Source organism: Pinus tabuliformis, chromosome 8 (assembly GCF_031772625.1).
Source record: "Pinus tabuliformis cultivar Carrire ecotype Pingquan chromosome 8, CPIR1, whole genome shotgun sequence".
Taxonomy (NCBI): Eukaryota; Viridiplantae; Streptophyta; class Pinopsida; order Pinales; family Pinaceae; genus Pinus; species Pinus tabuliformis.
The window spans coordinates 1,106,748,070-1,106,769,568 of NC_142294.1; the positions used below are offsets into that span (position 1 = coordinate 1,106,748,070).

The 21,499-nt window shown below is 39.4% G+C and overlaps 1 protein-coding gene across 1 annotated transcript in view; it reads left to right on the forward strand.

Annotated features, from left to right (window-relative positions):
• The window catches only part of LOC149239221 (PTI1-like tyrosine-protein kinase At3g15890), a 96,282-nt gene that overhangs the window by 24,987 nt on the left and 49,796 nt on the right, over positions 1–21,499 (forward strand). The window lies entirely within an intron of this gene.

Genomic DNA, 21,499 nt, shown 5'->3' on the forward strand with positions numbered 1-21,499 from the left:
GGCAAAAAAACCCAAAGTTGGGGTTTTGAGTAAACTTCACTCAATCAATTAAGGAGATAATCACCTCGAGAAAATATATAAATACAAGAGAGTAGAATTTTGTTATGCAACCAGCTCTCAAAAAGATAGATCAACGACTTAAAACGTATCCTCTTCAAGGGGGAAATCTCCTTTACATTACACAAATGAACAATTCTTGGATGACACAAATGACAAGACCTCTTTTGTATATATAGGAGTTGAAGGGGTCACAATATAATCAAAGCCTACATAACAATAATAATACAAGGGCACAACAATAACAATAGTGGGCTTTTATGGGGCACCACAATAACAATATGGGGGCTACATGGGCACAATAATAACAATAAGGGGGTTGTACTAATAATAACAATAAGGGGGCTACACTAGTATTATAAGGACCTAACATGCCCCTTTCCTTAAAAAAAGTGTTGTCCTCAACACTTGAGTAGTTCTTTATGCTTCTGCATAAAATTCTCATCCTCCCATGTGGAATCTTCAATGGGTAAGTTCTTCCACTTAATGAGATACTCTGAAATTGATCAATTCCGTAGCTGTCGGGTTCTTGTTTCCATGATTGCTTCAGGCTCAAATATGATTTTTCCTTCTTCGTCAAGTTCTGGAAACACTGTTTAAACTGGAAGATTGTCACCGATAACCTTCTTTAAGCATGAAACATGGAAAACTGGGTGTACTCGGGAAGATGCAAGAAACTCCAATTTGTATGCCATAGTACCAATCTTTTGCAACACCTTGTAAGGACCGTAGTACTTGGGTGATAATTTATTATCCTTCTTAGCTTGCTTGAGAGACATTTGTTTGTATGGTTGTAGCCGTAAAAATACTCAGTCACCTACATCAAAACTTCTTTCACTGCGATGCTGATTTGCTTGTTGTTTCATTTGATTCTACGCCATAGTGAGGTTATCCTTTAAGAGTTGGAGAACTTGTTGTTGATGCTCGATGTGATCTTCCACTGCTTGAACCTTAGAATTTTCTCTTAAATATGATGTGATGGATGGTCGATGATATCCATAAAGGGCCATAAATGGGGTCATTTTTGCTGCAGTATGGAAGGAAGTGTTATACCACCATTCAGCTAGAGGTAATCACTTGACCCATTGTGTTTGTTTATCATATACAAAGCAACAAAGATATCCTTCCAAACATTTGTTCACTATCTCAGTTTGTCCATCACATTGAGGATGATAAGATGAGCTATGAGTTTATTGAGTACCAAGACAAGAAAATAATTCTGTCCTAAAATTTCCAATGAAAATGGGATCTTTGTCACTTACTATAATCTTTGGGTTTCCATGAAACTTTTGAATTGTTTCCATAAATGCAATAGCAACTGTACTAACTTTAAAAGGATGAGATAATGCACAAAAGTGTGCATATTTGGTAAGTCTATCAACTACCACCATGATGACATTCTTTCCTTCAAACTTAGGTAAATATGTGATAAAATCCATTGAGACCTCCTCCCAACACTGACTTGGAATGGCTAAAGGTTGTAACAGACCCATGGTCTTAATTGTCTCAACCTTATTTTGTTGGCAAACCAAACATTCTGCCACAAACTTCTGAATATCAGATTTAAGGCCATCTCAAAAAATTTCTTCTTGATCCTATGGTAAGTTTTTAAAAATCTTGAGTGCCCTCCTAAGGGAGAGGTGTGCAATTCTAAAAGAATCTTTTGTTTGAGTTGGGGATTCTTACAAAGATATAAGCGATATTTGTACCATAATTAATCATTTTTCCAACTAAATGTATCATATGTACTGGGAATCTTGTTTCAAATTTTGAATAAATGACCACACCTCTTCATTCTTCTTCCATTCATCCCTTGCTTCAGTTATCCACTCAGGTTGGATAATATAAATGGCACAAAGCAATGCTTCCACATCCTCATCCTTTCTTGAGAGTGCATCTGCATCAACATTTTGCTTCCTTTTTTTGTAGATGATTTCAAAGTCATAACCCAACATCTTCATCACCCATTTTTGCCGCTCTTCTGAAGATAACTTTTGTTCCAAAAAGTATTTAAGACTATCATGATATGTTTTTACCTTGAAGTGTCTTCCCATTGGGTAAGGTCACCATTGCTTTAGTGCATGTAGTATTGCCATCATTTCCTTCTCATAAATAGGTTTGTGTAAATACTTTTCTTTGATTGGACGACTTTCAAAAGCAATAGGTCTTCCTTTTTGCACTAAAACAACACCAATTCCATTTCCTAAGGCATCACATTCCACAATAAACATTTTTGTCAAGTCTGGCGTAGCTAAGATCGGTGCTTGGCACATTGCCTCTTTAAGATGTTCAAAGGCCTTCGTTGCTTCTGGAGTCCAAGAAAATGCATATTTCTTCGGTAATGATGTTAGAGGTGCCATTGTTCTCCCATAATTCTTAACGAACTTGCGATAATACCCTGTCAACTCAAGAAATCCTCGAAAATGCTTTATGGTTGTGGTGTCAATCTTGTAGGTTGTGGAAGACTAGGAGCAACAACACTTCCATCTTTATAGTTGTGAGTCTTAGACATCCTTGTTGCCATAATTTTGCTTTCAATTATTCTTGCCACTCTGAATTCCTTCTCCAATGAATCAGGTCCCTAAAGGAGAACCTCATGTTGGATGTTATCTTTTAAAGTCCCTATGAAAGCATTAATCCTATGCTCCTTTGGAATATCGGTTACCCTAATATTCAATTTTTGGAAGTCTTCAATGTGCTCCGCCATTGAACCCTTTTGTTTGAGATTTATCAATTGGCTAAAGAAGGTGTTGCTCTTTGTATCTTCATAATGTGCTATCATTTCCTCCGTAAAAATTGACCAGGTGACAAGTGGTTTACGAGAACAAAGTCATCTATACCATACAAATTTATTGGGTTCTAAATATAGAGATGCAATACGTACCTTTTGTGAGGGTTGCACATCCTGTAGATCAAAATATTGCTCCATCTGTAGTATCCATGTTACCGGATCCTTGCCATCAAACTTCCTCATATCTATCTTTGGAATGTGGTGGTTCTTAAACCCCACATTGGAGTCTCTAAAATCATAATTCATATTCCTTTTGTCCTCATCATGATTTTCATGGATTACCTTGTCACCACTTGGAATCCTTTCTTGCAACAATTTTGCCAATCCTTCCATCTTGACATTCATCATTGCTTCCATGTCTGCTTTTAAACCATTCATGTCGTCTTTTATTTCTATTTTTAAACCATCCATGTCGCCTTTTAATCCATCCATGTCCCCTTTTAAGCCATCCATGTCATCTTTGGTTGCTCTTTGTGAGAGAGAAATTTGTTGCACTTGGTCCCGTAATTTTGATATATCATGTTGCAATTCTTCCTCTTCATGCGTCATAGTAGAGCTTTCTGAGGGCTTAATGGGTGTAGAATTATTTTGTTTTGGAGGCATTTTAGAGCCATATATTGATATCTATGCTTCAATATGTCCTTTGAATCACTTCAAACTTATTTTTCAAACAAAAGTTTTGCAAAATTTAAAAAATACAGATCTTTTCTTGCTTTTTAAGAGCTCGATATTGAAATTGTTGTATCTCTATAATTTTGGATTTCCAAGGTCTGAAATTCGGTCCTATGGTAGCCCTATGAATCTTATTTCCAATGCCATAATTCAGACCAATATTGGATTCTTTAATAAAGTTATGCCAAATCTCCCACAATGACCTGATTATGGACTGGTTCAGTAAGGCAAAGTGATATGGGATGCCACATGGCATTGTTTCAACCTTCGACCTTGAAATTGCTACATGAAAAATTATAGTCCGTGTACTTTCAGCCAATTTTTACAGAATTCAAATTTGATGCCTGAAACAAAAGTTTTGACGATTTTCCCTAGGTCACTTATTTGAGACTGAATTTTGGAGCTTGCAAAAACCCTAATTTCTTTTGACCATATCTCAGAAAATATAGCGTACCAAGCTCTGGAATTCTGTCACAAAGTTCACGAAGATTTTGGCTCCACGTGCTCGCAATTTCAGCTACTGAAGCTTTGTAGAAAAAAAGTTATAGCGAAAATGCGACGATGACCAATTTGAAGCAACGAAACCCTAGAATCTAAAGCTCTAATACCAAATGTTATGCAACCAACTCACAAAAAGATAGATCAATGACTTAAAAAGTATCATCTTCGAGGGGGAAACCTCCTTTACATTACATAAATGAACAATTCTTGGATGATACAAATGACAAGACTTCCTTTGTATATATAGGAGTCTAAGGGGTCACAATATAATCAGAGCTACATAACAATAATAATATAAGGGCACAACAATAACATTAGTGAGCTTCTATGGGGCACCACAATAATAATATGGGGGCTACATGGACACAACAATAACAATAAGGGGGCTACACTAGTATTATAGGGACCTAACAAATTCATTTGAATCATCATTGGATGGCATCATTATCTCTATTTTTCTTGAGCCTGAGGCTCTGAGGGTTTTAAGACCCCTTTTCTCCTATCAATTTTGGTGGTGGAAGATTCCTCCCTAATTGATAAAATTCTTTTATTTTTCTTAACGGTGTTCTGGCACAGGGACTTAATTGTTTTGAAGGCACTGTGAAGAAATTGAGGAAAATATTAGACCAAACTACCTTTTATTTTTCAGTTCTGGCACAATCGAGAGACTTTCTTCTGAAAAATTAAACTCTACAAGGGTAGTTTGAACACTGAAGCCCACCGGAAAAGGATACCCGTTCTTTGAGGCATATTCACAGATTATGAGGCATCTAGACAATCGCATGCAGTAAGACAATTTTTTGAGGATCGACCACAACAAAATTTGTGGATTAAACCCGTACCAACAACATTTTTGAGATTGATCTAATGTCCCCGTGCAAGGAATAACAATGTAAATTATGATTTTTCGAGCAACGAATTTTCTGGAAAGTTAGCCGCTAGTTCAAATTTTGTCACTAGGGGACAACGACCACCTTTTTGGGATACATCGCCGTAATTGGTTGGGCAATTCTCGGGCATGAATAACGAAATTATCAAAGTACACAAAAAATTGTGGGGTTGAATGAATAATATTAAGTGTCGAACAATGACAATTTGGTCATATTTCGTGGCCTGTCGATTGGTGACATCGTGGGCAATCTGCGTGTAAATGTAGCTGCATCATCCTGGGACGGATCCACGACATTCTCAACTCACCGATGTGAGGAATCCCTTGCGACCCTCGTTACATTAATTTATTAGAGATTCTAAGCAAATCAGGGACTTTGGAGTGAATTATTTCTTTTTGGACAAATCCAAAGTTTTGGAAGGGAGTCGATACCTGTACAAGTTAGAAAAGATTACGGTTGCAACAGTCTAAGATTTATGGAACAATTTTTAGTTTCTGAACACAATACAGAGGCAAGAGATAAACACGGTTTGGTGACACTTTAGGAAATTGTTCTAGTCAAAAGGTCACATAGGTTTTTGCTTCACTTGGATAGTTTGATGTTATTGGTTAGGGCAGTTTTGTGTTGTTGAATTCACTTTGATTTATTGGAACTATATTGTGGAGCTAGATTCATATTGTTTGGTGGATTTGTTGAATAATTAATTCAATGATTGGCTTACTGGTTTTTTATTGAAGTGTGTATTATATGTATTGAACTCAACTAGAAATCAGTGGAAACCCTAGTGCTCTAAGGGATTCTAGGGCAAAATTACCCTAGCTCGTCACATGATTGGAGAAAGAATGAGTTAAGACTTCAGTGTTGATTGGAGAGAGAAGGAGTTGAGTTCTCAGTTAACTTGCAATCACAACTAAAGGAAACTTGAATTAACTACTAATCGAACTAGGCCTCCTTGCATAGTTTGAATTTTATCTATAAAGAGAAGGACAAAGGCACATAATTCACAGTTTGTGAGATCATTCTTTGTGTGTGGAGTGTGCATAATTGAGGAGCAATTGTGCGTAAGGAAATAGGAGCCACAAGTGCGCTAGGAAATAGGAACACCTATGCAAGGAAACAGGACCCACAAGTGTGCTATGAAATAGAAGCAATTGCGCAAGGAAATAGGAGCTTAAGTGCGCAAAGATTTAGGAGCAAGTGTGCAAAGTTTGTGGAGCTAAGGGATTAGGATTTGCAGAATAGGTCAAAGCTATTAAGCAGAGGAACAATTGTGTTCAGGACCAAGATCAAGCAATGATCAAGGTAGGCTGAGATCAATTGTAGAAGCTGAGATTAGCAAGGAGAATCCTAACTCTTTCTCAGAGACAGTTTGCTAGTTGCAGTTTAACTGTAAATTAATTTAACAATCTATTGCTACGGCAACAACGAATTAATCACATTGCAATCTTCACAAATAAAAATACTGCGAAAGATAAACTGGAAACTGAGAAAATATTGGCACACACATAAAAATATACACTGTTATTTTTAAACAAAAGTCCCCGGGAAAACCCAACTTGGGAAAACCGGTGCAACAATTGAGGTTTTTTATTATTAAGCAACAATGAGGAATTCTGAGTACAACTGATTGCCGAAATCTGGCAATCCTACAGAGAAAAAATACTCGCAAAAATCTGGTGAGGAATATTTCGCACCCCACAAGCAATTCGAGTTGTGACTGCCAGCTCCAATTGAGCCGTCCAAATTGCCTTGCGTAGACCCTGCCTCACCCTAGCATAGAACTGGAATACACATTGCCTGGAACAATTGCTCCTCAAGCTGTCCTGTCTGCTGCTAATTGAGAAACTGTTTCTCTGACACTCTGAAAAATCTCCCTGACCCGTTGAACTAAAAACACGCTTCTCTCTAGTAAAATTGAATTGACTCTTAGATGTTTCTGCGCAACCCTTGTGCAACTTCTTTGTGGCTATCTTTGCCTCTTTGCAAGCTACTCTTCGGAACTGGAAAATCTTCCTCCAGACTCACTGCCCCTGCTCCTCTCTGTCCCTGCTTGCTTTCTCTGGCTCAAACTCTTCCTGCAACTGTTGCTGCTCTCTGGAAAAATTGAACTGCCCAAGGAAATCGATCTTAAGTGTGTTTCTCCATCTACCCATTGACTTCTTATAATCTCACTATGGGACTCCAACGACCAAGATTAAAACTTAATTAATGACTGAGACTATTTCCTAGTCTATCCGTGTGAGTTTCTAGAGAAATATCACTTTCCTTAATTAATTCTTGTTAATTAATCATTTTCCTTAAGTTAGACTTATGAAAAATTTAATTACTGATCAATCATATTAATTAAGGCATCTCTAGGATTTTACTGAAACCTTTTCTGGGTTATGGAGTCCTGGTGTTTCTTAGACTCTCTGACAACTGTCGAGACTAGAACACCATCTGATCCTACAAGAACTAACACTACCTCTTAGCGAGGAAGGTTTTCTAGTGCTGAATTGATCCAACACCTTGTCTCTGCATTCTTCCATACGCTGCTGATGTCTGGCCATTGTGACTGACTGCCATTTCCCACCAACCACTATGCAACTCTGATGCTGCATCTTTGCTGCTGCTTACATTGCTATACTGCTGCCAACTCTGCATTTGCACTGCAACTCGCTCTCAACTGTTGTTGCAGTTACTGCAACTGAGAAGTATTCGAAAAACCGAATCATCTGTGTCTTGGTGCTGCATCTATCTCCTGAGCTTCTGATTGCTACTAGCCTTTGCACTATCCACTGAGGAATTTGTGTTGCTGCTGACTTTGCTACTGAGCCTCCTGCTCTGCTATCAACACTGCTTTGTGCTCCTCAGCACCTGACTGGGACTAGTATCGAACTGTTACTCTGGAATTTGACTGTGTCAATTGACATCGATCCATCTTGCTACTGAATATTGTGGGACCCTGTAGCAAGGTAGTGATCTATGAGGAAGACACCTCAATGGACCTTTGCAATCTCTGCGCAATCTGGGATTATAAGTTATAACTTCATATTGCCCCACCTCAGTCTTGGAGGTATAGTTGCAAACATGATGAAGTCTTCCTCCAACTTGGAGGACAATTTTTCTATCTCTGCGGACGCTGCCACTTGGTCCTGCTTCTTTTGCTTATACTTCTTCCTGAGAGGACACTGAGTACTATAGTGGCCAAACTCGCCACACTTGAAGCACTTGACCTCAGATAGGTCCTTCTTCTTCTTCTCCCCGCTGACCCTGATTGGGACCCTTTGATGCAAGGGCCATATTCTCCTCTTCCTTCTCACCCTTGGAATTCTTACTGCTGCTTCCGTTGATATAACTTTTTTTTAGAGCTCGCCACATCTCCTCCTACTGTAGGTCTAGCCACATCCTGTTCCACCCTGGTAACGTGTCTCATCCTAAAATGTTCTGGACAAAGACTTGCCATTCCTTTGGGTTAGGGCCAAATGCATAAGCTGTATAGGTTCAGGCCCTACCCCCCGACTCCAAGCTGATCCCGGATTCCTGAATTCTAGTGAGGAAGGTATCTATGCCTTCACGTTTCTGCATCTTGATGTTTCTCAACTTCTCTTGCAGGAACATCTTCCGCTGCTCGGAAGGATTCTCAACACCCTTGCGACCCGTGCTCTAAGAATTTTTGATGAGAATCACTTAGAAGAGGAAAAATCTCATCTTCTAAAAGTTCTTGAAAATAATAGCTATAACAGGTAACATGGCCTCAAAGCCTCTTTAAGGGCTAGTAAAGAATCAAGGATTAAACCTTCTCGTGACGATACAATCTCCAGTGTTCAACTTCCATTTATACAGGGGACCACCGATAAGATTTCTCATATTCTCAAAAAGAACAAAATTTCTGCTACCTTCAAACCCGTTGATACCATTAGAAATTTCTCTTAGATCTGTCAAAGACATTGTAAACCCTGGAGACATGAAAGGGGTCTACTTCGTCCCATGTTTTTGTGGGATTCCCTACATTGGGGAAACTGGTCTCTCCATTATCCAGAGAATCCAAGAACATGCAACAGATATTAAGCACAACCACTCTCGTTTGTCAACTTTAGCTGAACATGCAGTGAAATCCAATCACCATGTCTGTATCGAGGATTCTCGGGTCATCGCCAGGGTTGATCACTTCCATCATAGGAAGCTTCGAGAAGCTATTGAAATTGAAAAGCGTGCTATTAATCTTAATAGGGACGATGGTTGGAAGTTAAGTAGAAGTTGGATCCTCGCCCTCTCTTCGTAAATTGTTTTTTGTTTTGTTTGTTAATTACTATATATATATTATAACTAAATAACTAATTAATTTATTATTTTTACTTTTATATTGCAATATATATCCTCTTTGACCTCCCTATTAAAATATTAATTAATATTTTAATATAATAATATTTAAATCTAATTGTTGAATATTATTATTATTTTTAATAATAATCATTTGATAAATATATTAAACTTATTTTTAATTATATATTTACAAATATTCAATTCTTATTATATTATTATTAAATTAATCTAACTAATTTGAATTCAATATTATTTTAATTAAAAATATTAATAAAATAAAATAAAACATAACAAAATAATAATAAATTTATTCAACTAATTTTTAACGGCTAATTCCTAACAGCTATTTCCTAACGGCTAACTTTGGAACCAGATGCATCCTTGCTATTTAAACATTCTGACTGATTGATTTTTTCACCTTTGTCCCAAGGATGAACCACATTAGATGGTTTGAAACGTTGACCAACAACTCATGATATGATTAATCCAAATAATTTATCAAAATCAGTATGGACCACAAAAGTTTAAAATCAATGATTCTGATATCGCTGAGCAAGAGCATCCCACATCTCCTTGGCCGTATTCTTGGCGGGTATATGCGAGATTATATGGTACTGGACTCCATCCAGGATCATCCGCATCACCTTTGGCATCTCTTTCATGTACTCCTTTAGCTGATCCACATCAGCGTGTAATGCCACAACATTATCTGCATAAGTTTGCAGGCCAAATTCATCTAGTAGGAAGGACATCCTAGCCTTCCAGATAGCATAGTTGGAGGCTCCCTCCAACCTATCTCGATTTCTAAGCCCAATTGTGGCCATCTTTGAAACTGAAATGGAAATCTCCCTCTTTCACTTGCTCGACTACTGAATCTACTATGCACACTCTCTTCTGGAGTGAAAAGATCTGCTTGTAGCTGTTGCTGACTACAACTGGAAATTTGGATTTTAGGCTAGAAACCCTCTGAGAGAAATTTCCCTGTGTGCACTTTCTCTTCCACCCGACGTTGATTCTACTCTAGTGAAGCTGCTACAATAACCTTCTACGCCCAAACAAGGAATTTACTTAGTGAAAATACTGGAGCGTTGCTCCCTCTACCTGCTGGAATCACTTAATCTGGAAAGCCAAATTTTTTTGCAACCCTACACTGAAAAATCAAACTGCCTAACAATTTGCACTGCCTGGCTAGGCACTGTGCAACCTTCAGAAAATTCAACCTGCTGCTCCCTCTGAACAATGAATTTTCTTCTTCCACTTCCGAGCTTCCCCATCTGATCAACTTGGCTCTGATACCATGTGAAAATTTCACCACTGAAATTTTATTGCAGCAACTGGAATTAATTCTTCTAAATTGTAAATTAATTTAACAATTTATTGTGGAATTAATTCTTCTAAATTGTAAATTAATTTAACAATTTATTGCTATGACAACAATGAATTAATCACACTGCAATCTTCACAAATTAAAATTCTGCGAAAGATACACTGGAAACTGAGAAAATATTGTCACACACAAATATACACCATTATTTTTGGACAGAAGTTCCCCGGAAAAACCCAACTTTGGAAACTGGTGCAAAAACTGGGGGTTTTTATTATTAAGCAGCAGTGAGGAATTTTGAGTACAACTCGATGCCGAAATTTGGCAATCCTACAAAGAAAAAATATTGGCAAAAATCTAGTGAAGAATTTTCCTCACCCCACAAGCAATCCAGGCTCTGACTGCCAACTCCAAGTTGTTGAGAATTTAAGGGCATTTTATTTATTACAAATTCTCTTACTTGATTACTACTTGTGTACATCTTCTTATATTATCTTAGATCCTTATTATTGTGTGTGTTCAGTACATCAAATAGCAACCAAAACAATAAGACAATGACACAATGTTTAGGCTTTCAAGCCAGGGCTAAAACCCCTCCTCTTGAGGGGAAAACCCGCAAACCTCTTCTTATAGATTCTTCCTAGATGAGCATACTGACCTTGACAAAGACTCTTTACATTGGCATGCCTCTCTGAGACACAGTCATCCTCCTCTCTGTCTTGTTCTTCATCATGCAACACCTGAACTTCATTGTAGCTTTACTTGTACTGAGTTTATGGCAGACATCATCATCGAGATCACTGTGGAGAGACCGAGGTACATCCCTGTGGAACTGTGGCTTCATACCCAAGAAGTGCAGACTGTGGAGAAGACCCAAAACTGAGGTACTGTGGAATCCAAAACTGTGGCACTGTGTTGACACCCGAAAGTTACAGGACTGTCTTGGCATCCGAGAGTTGCAAATTCGAGAATTTCAGTACCACCGAGAATTATAGAAGAATGTTCGAACTGTGTATCTGTGGAGTGACCCTAGGCTCCTTTATATAGTAGTCGATGCCTATAAATAAGCCAACTTGAACTTGATGAATCGTTGCGTCTCCATAATCATAAATATTAGAGCCGACATGACTTTTATCCAATAGCACGCTGACATGTCATTCTTCATTCGTTGAAGCTTATTGAGGAGGATGACTGTGCTCATAAGGAGGACTTCTTGACTTTACATTGACTTCATAATAATTATACAAATCCTAAGAGACATCAAGAAGAAGTCTCTGTCCTAGAATAAAATCATCTTGCTCATGAAACCCATGATGCAAGGAATTACAATAAATACATTTTATTCTTCTTTGATAATTACAAGATATTATGAAGACCGAACCTAGTTACATTCTACAACACAAGTTAGCTGTCCAAATTGGCCTGCGTAGACCCTACGTCACCCTAGTGCAGAACTGGAACATGCACTTCTTGGAACACCTACACCTCAAGTTGCCCTGTCTGTCGCTGACTGAGAAACTATCTCTCCGGCACTCTAGAAAATCTTCCCGCCGTCTGCAACTAAAAACAAGCTTCTCTCCATCAAAATCAAATTCCCTCTTAGAGGTTTCTGCGTAGCCCTTGCGCAACCTCTCTGTGGCTATCACTACCTCTTTACAAGCTACTCTCCGGAACTGGAAAATCTTCCTCCGGAGTCACTATCCCTGCCCCTCTCTGTCTTTGCTTCCCTTCTCTGGCTCGAACTATCCATGCAACTACTGTTGCTCTTTGGAAAAATTGAACTGCCCAAGCAAATCAATCTCAATTGTGTTTCTCCATATACCCATCGACTTCTTTTATAATCTCATTGTGGGACTCCAACGACTAAGATTAAAACTTAATCGTTGAGATTATTTCCTAGTCGATCCGTGTGAGTTTCTAGAGAAATCTCACCTTGCTTAATTAATTCCTATTAATTAATCGTTTTCCCGAAGTTAGACTTAGGAAAAATTTAATTACTAATTAATTAACTTAATTAAGGCATCTCTAGGTGGATTTTCTTGAAACCTTTTTTGGATTATGGAGTCCTCGTGTTTGTTAGCCTCTCTGAGAACTGTCGAGACTAGAACACCATTCTATGCTACAAGAACTAATAGTGTGAATTGTAATCGATTCATTTGCCTAAAGAACAATAAATAAAATATCACAACCTAAGTCACTTGACATAGGGACACTGGACACGCAAATTCGAGTGTTCGACACGGGGCACGTAGACACCTCAGAATAGGACACGTAGGACACATTATATATATATATATTTCAATGATTTCATATTACGCATACATTTCATATTTCTAGATTTTACATTGTAAATTTGTAACTTGTAACATTATGCATACAAATACAATTGTGATAGATTCATCAATGATCCAATAGGAGAAAGACAAGAAACTGCAATTTTCTCATTAAGTTGTCAAAATCAAAATGTGTTGCATAGGTACTGAGTCCTGAGGACTCTTGACTAGCAATGCTAGTGCAAATAAATATACAAAATACAAAACAACTACAAGGTAGTAGGTAGCTCATCAATCATCATGATCATCAAAATCACCATCACTGTCATGGTCACCACTGCTCTCCTATGCATCCTCCTCCTCTGTATCCAATGTAATCTTTGCATCTGCTAGTGTGGAGGATGACCCCTCAAGAGTATCACCATCATTAAAAGTCATAGGCTCTAGAACTTGCTCATTAAGATCCAAGTTAGCCAATGCCAACTCAACACTGTTGTCCAAACCCATATCATTACATCCCACATCTTTGTCTTTCCCTTCAACCACTCCTTCCTTAGCCTGTAAATAAGACGAAGGTTGGTGTGCACATATACCATTGTCTCTACCTTGGATTGCTTAAGCATGCTCTTCTTCAAACTATGCAAATTCCCATATGTGCTCCAATTCCTCTTGCAACAAGATGATGAAAGCAAAATGCATTTATTGGTTGCTTGAATCACCTCCAAAACGCTCCTAAACCCTTTTCTACTCATTCCCACATGCCGACAGCAAGAGAGATGCATTACAATGAAGAGATAGTGACCCAAATCGGGCTTTTAAAGAGCCGTGGCACACTTTTCGAGAGGGACATGTGTCTCAAAATCGTGACACGCTGCTCAGGTGAATCAAATTTGCTAGGTCTACAAATACCTCGTGTTCAAACACGCTCGAACCATGAATTAGACACATGTCCTTCGAGAATCGTGTCTGACACGCGGAATTTAGGACATGTGGGGAGAGAGGATGAATTTAGTTTCTTAGATCACAACAAAGAAAACATGTTTTCCCTTTTAGGTTTTACTAGGTAAAATGTTTCAATTTTGTGTGCATGTGTTTTTATCTCTAGTGTTTTTCCACTACTTATTGATTGTTAGGAAACTCTATATCTTGGTGAAAGTAAATTTGGTTTCAATTTTCAGTTGCCCTATTTTCAATAATTCATCTAAGTAGTGTGTAGAGTTTCAAGAAAATTAACAAATAATGGTTCTAGCCTTTGAAGTTTCCAACATGATTTTTGACCTTCGAAACACACCAGGTTGAATTTGGCTCTCTTCACACTGACTGATTTGTTTGGAATTGTATTAGAGCATGTAACCTTCCTTGTAGATGTCCTAGAATTCGACCAAGGAATCGAGCACAACCATATGATCCTTGGAACTTGGATAGACACTGTGATTTAGGGCTTGGAGCGACTTCAACCAACAAATCTCGTTCACCTGTGGCCCACGAGTTTTTAATAAGTCGACCTTGATAAACTCACTTCTGAGAGATTTGACTTGATGACTAACACTGTGATTAGACTTTAGAATCGCCCAATCTGCCTTGGATCAACTGCAATTATCTGATCTGTTTCACAGTTAGGCAGTTCGTCCCAATGTTAAAGTCAAATCTGACCCAATGAATGCCCCGAGCTCCGGTCTATACAATAACATGATCTTAGCCTTCTAACACGAAACTTGGCATTACTTGTGCCCACCGCAGCTGCTACATAACTTAGCCTCTTGAATTGGTTTTTCACTCCCAAAATCGCGTCGTCCTTTTCTAGATATGTTTCAGCCGCTCGCTTGATCTAGATATGGGAGGGGGCTGTTCGACCATAAACATAAGAAATCTCGCCTTTGGCAACTATAGTTTCAACCCTAGATAGTGAACTTGGCCCCGATCAATCCCAGATGTGGAAAGACTCTTCAGATTGAATATTTATTATTAAAGATTGGCCTTCACATTCTGTCCGCAAAGATTGCAACTTGTAATGTAGGAATTTGGCCCCCTAAATGTGGATAATGGCGCTGCCCTTTTGGTATTATTAGATCGACCTTAGGTAGTAACTAATTAGCTTGATTTGGCCTTGCTCTAGAATCAATTACCTGATTTTGGCCCTCTGAGACAATGATTCATCTTCAACCAAAATATCTAATTAGTTTCAACTCGACCTTGTGAATTGACCTTAATGGGTGAACTCAACCTCTTAAAGAGTTTGATCTTTCGATGTTGATTTCTCTTGCCACTAGTTTTGCTCCTGAAGATTTAAGGTAAACGATTGACTGTGGAGTGTGAGTGTCTTCCAACCTTGAAGCCAATTAGTCTACAACTAGGGTATGCCTCTCATTACCAAAGCTGGTAAATATCAGGGTTGCCCCCCCCATTCGCTCCTTAATTCGGCAACTCTTCAAGTTCCTTATCAAATTCTCAATAATTCTTCCATCAATATCCCCTTCAATCATACTTCTCCCTTTTATAGTAATTCCTTCCTTCGAATACCATGGGTGAATTTTACCCCCTTTTATTAATTATTATTTTATTTTATGTTGACCCCTTATTCTTCGTGTCATTAGGCTATTGGATCTAGATAGGGTAATACTTAATCTCCCTTTGCTTCTAGAAAGGGATATTACAACCCCCCCTTCCCAAATTTTGCTTGTCCTTAAGCAAATCTCATCTAATACTAGAATCCTAGACAAACCGGTAGAAGGCTTTGGCAACAACTTGTTGCATCATCTGAAAGTCATCCAATTCAAAAGTGTTGCTACTTGTTGTAAGAACCCCCCAAGAGGTTGAAGAACTTAACTCTTGGTTGTGGCCCATCTGCTTCATGATTTTGTTGTATTTTTGTTGATCCCCTGTTGCTATTTGATTCCTCTTAGTTGCAAATCCCCTTCCTGGTTGGTTTCACATCTCCATGTTGAGTATTCTTGATTTGCTGCTACAGACCTCTCACACGATTATGCTCCATTTGAGCCGTAACACCTGACCTTGACCACAAATTTCTCTCTTCTTCTGAATTAGACTAGGCCCTGATTTGTTGGGTATCTTGTGATAACTCTATGTGCTTCTGCCTATTTCTGCCAGCCATTTGTTTGAGTGTAGCAATCTTTGGAGGATCTTGAGTCATACCTCTCAAGACTACCCTCTGACCTCCTTTCATTTTGAATCCCATCTCCATGGTCTAGTAGTTTTTCCAATGCTTCCCTATGGTGATAAGCCATTGGACACCCAGTACTATGTCAGAATTGGACAACTTCACCACATAAAAATCATCAACCATAGTGTAGTTGCCCATTTTCAGCTTTGCCTCTGAGACTGTCTGATTGCAGTTCGTGATGTAATTGCCGACCATTTCTATGTTGAAGCCTCCAAAGTCCTTTGTGGGGATGCCTCTTTTTTCTATAAATGTTGAGTCAATAAAATTGTAGGTAAGACCCATTGTCGATTAAGAAAGTGACGCGGTGCTTCTGTATGGAACCTTTGACTCTGAAGGTGTTATAGCTAGGAACTCCAGAAAGTGTGGCTATGGTGCCACTTACTACTTCTGCTCTTGGCTGCTTCTTCTTTGAACTCGACTATTCGTCATTCTGCACTGGTCTTGTCCCTTCTTCCTCACTTTCGAAGAGCACCTCAATGTAGTGCACTTTGCTCTTTCCCTTGCATTTGTGGCCTGGCTCCCATTGCTCCTTGCAACTATAACAAAATTTCTTCCTTCGTAACTCCATCCCAAGCTCCAGGGTCCAACCTATTTTGTTCGGTCTTCTCCTCTCGGGGAGGAGGCTTATCGCTGGCCTACTAAAGAGGTGGTGGTTTGGAAGATGCTTTATTTTTAGGTGCCACATCCTCCACATCCCTTGTCTTGGAAATGGCTTCCCGTAATGTGCTAGGCTTAAAAGCCTTGACCTAACCATGCGATGGCTCAACTAACACCTTTGTGAATAACATCACCAGTGGTTTCTGAGAGATATCTGTAACCATTGTGACTAATCTTTGGAATTGAGAAATAAATTTGTTCGGGCTCCCTATTTGTTTTAGTTGTGCAACGTCCCTAAAATGCAGCTCAGGGTCCCTCTTATCAAACCTGTGGATTAATCTCTTTGTAAACTCTAGATAAGAGTTGATGTTGGAATGCCCAATTGTGGTTAACTCATGGTACCACCATTTGTGAGCTTCACGTTCCAGATGCAGGGTGGCATACTGGATTGCCTCGAAGTCCTTCACAGGATTGGGCTGAAAGTATGTGTCGAGCTTTTGCATCCAAGCTTTGGCTGAACCTCCAGAAGTGCCATTAAAAGTGGGTATATTTATTTTCCTGGCCTTCTTTGGGATATCATCGTTCATCCACCATTTGTTGGAGTCCCTTCTACCTTTGTGCTTGATGGCACAATAGTCTTGGAACGGCATTTGGGCCTAAAATTCCGCTCCCATTGCCTGGGACTCCCTCAAGTATTCCAAGAAGTTATCTCCTCGTCTCTATTGGTTATCTGCTTGCACTTCCAGAAACTTGGGTAGGAGTGGTCTTGATGAAGCTGGTTTTACCAGTGGGGGCATAGGATTAGTGGAGTTACTAGCCTCCCCATTATGATTATCATCTCCTCCAAACAAAGTGTAATTTCTCTGCCAACCTTTCGCCCCTTGATTTGGTTGATTGCCACAGAGACTGGCCATGGTCTGGACAACTTCTTTTAGAGCTGAAGCCATCTCATGTTGACCTCCTGTTACCATTTGGGCCATTTCATGCTGTCCACGTTCTAGTTCTTGGCCCATTTCACGCCGTCCACGTTCTAATTCTTGGAGTATCCCCCTTTTCCCTCTAGCTAGATCGTTCAAGATATTTGTAAAGCATCCCCACTGCTGAATTTCATGATCCCCCATCTGTTCTTGTTCCCCCTTTTGCTCCTTCCTGAAGGTTATGTTCCCCTGATCTTTTGGAAACATCCACTGATAACCCTACCAGGCTGGCAAGATGACCAACTCTGATACCACTGTAGTAAGCCTTTAATTAATTTGCAAACACTTCAAGGGTTAATCTTCAGGAAATTATTTGGCATCAATTTTTTTAAAAACAAAAATCCACACAGTTCTCATTGTCAGGAAACACCTGTAATAATTGAATGTGTAAACTTTAGAAATGAGTGCTCCAACATTATTTTTATTGCAAGGTTTTGTAGGAGGAAGTTTACATGTATTTCAGAGGGAGCTAGGCAGTGTGCCCTTGTGAGAATACTTAATCCCGTGCTGCCCCTTTTACTGAAGAATTTGACCAGATAAATTGCCCCTGAATGTATCTTATTGCTGGCTCGACCCTTGGCAAATAATGATTCTAACCTCCAAAGTTGCCAACTTGATTTCTGACCTTCATAATGCACTAGGTTGAATTCGGCTCTCTTCACATTGATTGATTTGCTTGGAATTGTATTAGAGCATGCGACCTTCCTTGCAGACGTCTCGAAATTTGACCAAGGAATAGACCATAACCATATGATCCCTGAAACTCGGAGAAACACGGCGACTTAAGGCTTGGAGTGGCTTCGACCAACAGATCTTGTCCACCCGTGGCCCAAGAGATTTTAATAAGTCGACCCTGATAAACTCACTTCTGAGACATTCAGCCTGACAACTAACAATGTGAATAGCCTTTGAAATTGCCCAATCTGCCTTGGATCAACTGCAATTATCCGATCTGCTTCATTGTTGGGTATTTTGAACCAACATTAAAGTGACTTGCCACCGCCACTGCTAAATAACCTGGCCTCCCGAATTGATTGTTCACTCTAGGAACTACTTTGTCCTTTTCTAGATACTTTTCAGCCAGTTGCTCGATCTGGACTTGGGAGGGGGCTGTTTGACTATAAACAAAAGAAATCCTGCCTTTGACAACAATAGTTTCAGCCCTAATAGTGATCTCAGCCCCGGTCAATCCCAGATGCGGCACGATCCTCCAGATTGATTATTTATTATTAAAGATCGACCTTCACATTTTGTTCGCAGAGATGGCAACTTGTAATGGAGGAATTTAGCCCCCTAAATGTGGATAATAGCGTTGTCCTTTTGAGACAGATAATTTTGTCATGACGGCCTGGTATTATTCAGATCATCCTTAGGTAGTAACTGATCGACTTGATTTGGCCCTGCTTTGGAATCAATTACCTATTGTGGCCCTTTGAGACAGCGATTCATCAACCAAAATATCTAATTAGGCTCAACGCGGCCCTGCAAAATGACTTTAATGGGTGGACTCAGCCTCTTAAAGTGTTTGATCTTTCAATGCTGATTTCTCCTGCCACCAATTTTTCTCCAGAAGATTCAAGTTAAATGATTGACGAGGGTGTGTCTTCCAACCTCGAAGCCAATGGGTCTACAGCTAGGGTATGTCTCCCAATACTGAAGCTGGTAAATATCAGGGTTCCTCCCCCCTTAATTCGGCAACTCTTCGAGTTCCTTATCAAATTCTCAATAATTCTTCCATCAATGTCCCCTTTTATAGTAATTCCTTCCTTCAAATACCACAGGCAATACCATGGATAATACCATGGGTGAATTTTACCCCCTTTTATTAATTATTATTTTATTTTATGTTGACCCTTTATTCCTTCCATGGACAACAAAGTTCTCCAATCAGAGTCCTAATGATGCTAAGAATAGATTCAAGTGTTTTTATTATCATGAGGAGGTGCACGTGAAGAAGACTTTTGCAAATTGACAAAAAGAGAGAGGAAACAAAAGGATGAAGTAAATGTTTCTACTGCTCGACTCTTTTCAACCTCGACTATGATAGTGATGTCTTCCTGAAAGTGCTTATATTTGGAATATGGGGCAATGCAGCACATGAATTCTCATAGAATCTGGTTTGTCCAGTTCTTTTCAAACCTCGACTATGATGGTGATGTCTTCCTGAAAGTGCTTATATTTGACTATGGAGCAGTGCAGCACATGACTTCTAGTTTGCGCCTCAAGAGATTTGATCCCTCTTGGCACTTGATAGATCCGAGGTTAAGATGGATCTAGGCTGGTAAGAAGAAGTCAATAGAACCACCCAAGGAGAGATGTGGGTGGTGTGTTTTATGCAAATCAATTGCAAGTTGCCGCAGAACCTCCTTACCAAATTTGGCGACAAATGTTCCTGGCAGTCTTCATTCAACAAAGAATGGAGGGTGTCATCTTCCTGCAGTTGCTGCATATATAGTATATGTTGAAGATTGCTTGCTAGGTTCAGTGGTTGGCCCACGGTAGAATCTGGACTACTGTAAACATTGGCACAAATGTCTTGAGCAGGCTTCTACAGCAAAAGAAATCAGGATTCAGGACATCTTTATTAGAACTTAAGAAGTACATTCAGCCCATTGCACTAATAGCTGGTTGGACTAAGCATGTAGATGATTGGTCCCCTTGAGTTTCTTCTGGTCATATAGGCACATCTCAAGCGTTGCTGTCAACAAGGGAGCGCAGAAATCGACCTGAAGAAATAGTAGGTTGGGAAAATGAAGGCATTGAAGTTGACAAACATTGCACTGGTAAAACTGAAAGTGATGAAAGCAATGCATGGGTGATAAGTTTGATGGAAGGGAAAATTATCTAGCAACTGAACTTGCCATTGCTTGAAGGTAAGCAATGTTAGGAAGGGGGGACTGTAATGCCCCTTACGAATTAATTGCCTTCGGAAGGACAAAATAACCTATCCAATCCCGTAGGCTATAGTCTTGATAAAAGGGTAAAACCTAATTTTTCCAATGTTGGGGCAACATTGTGCCAAATTGGGTCAGCTGGGGTAAAAGAACCCAAAATTGGGGGTCGCTTACACAAACCTTCAAATGTGGAAGCCCATGGAGAAAACTATAAATAGAAGAGTGTTTGAATAAAATTATTGTCATGGATTCGGATTAATTTGTCTCTATTTTTCTTTGAGCCTGACCTCTGAGGGTTTTAAGACCCCTTTCTCTTCTTTGACTAGTTTCGGTGGAGGTGATCCCACCCTACCTAGTCACCCCTCCTCCTTGTTCTGGCACAGGTCATTGGAGCAAATCATAGATCTGGTTCTGTCTGGTTCAGTAACTAATTGGTATCTTCTATCTGGCAAATATGTGGGATCTGGCTCTTAACTGATCAAACAATATTCTGGTGATATACTCAGCTGAAGGTGATGCTGGTTGTGACAGTTTGACAGTTCGGGGAGTGGAAACAGCGAGTTTCGCATCCTGCAGACCGCAGGGCCGAAAATTAGCCTACCTCCCAAGGCAGCGTGGGTGATTGTCTAAAGGCAGTTCAGGCTGAAATAATCTTGAGGCTACTCAAGGCACATTCTAGGCAATTGGTCAATCTCTGTGGCAGCTTGACCACATTTCTGAAGCAGCTCGTGTATTGGTGAGGGTAAAATTCGGTGGAATCTTTCCTGAGGGTTCAGCGAAGCAATGATACATCTGCGGACTTGTTACGGAAGTAATTCTGAGCTACAGTGATCCTTCAGACTATGAATTAAACAAATTAGCCCAGGTTCTGTGGGCTGTAGTGGAATCCAATTAAGCTAGTAAACTTTGATTCATTTGGCAGACAGTATTGTATTGGTTGAGCAGATTCTGGTTATTGAACAATCAATTCTGCGCATGTGAAATTGAGTAATATCTCTTTTGTTTGTTTGTTTGTTTGTTTACCTGGTGGTTCACGG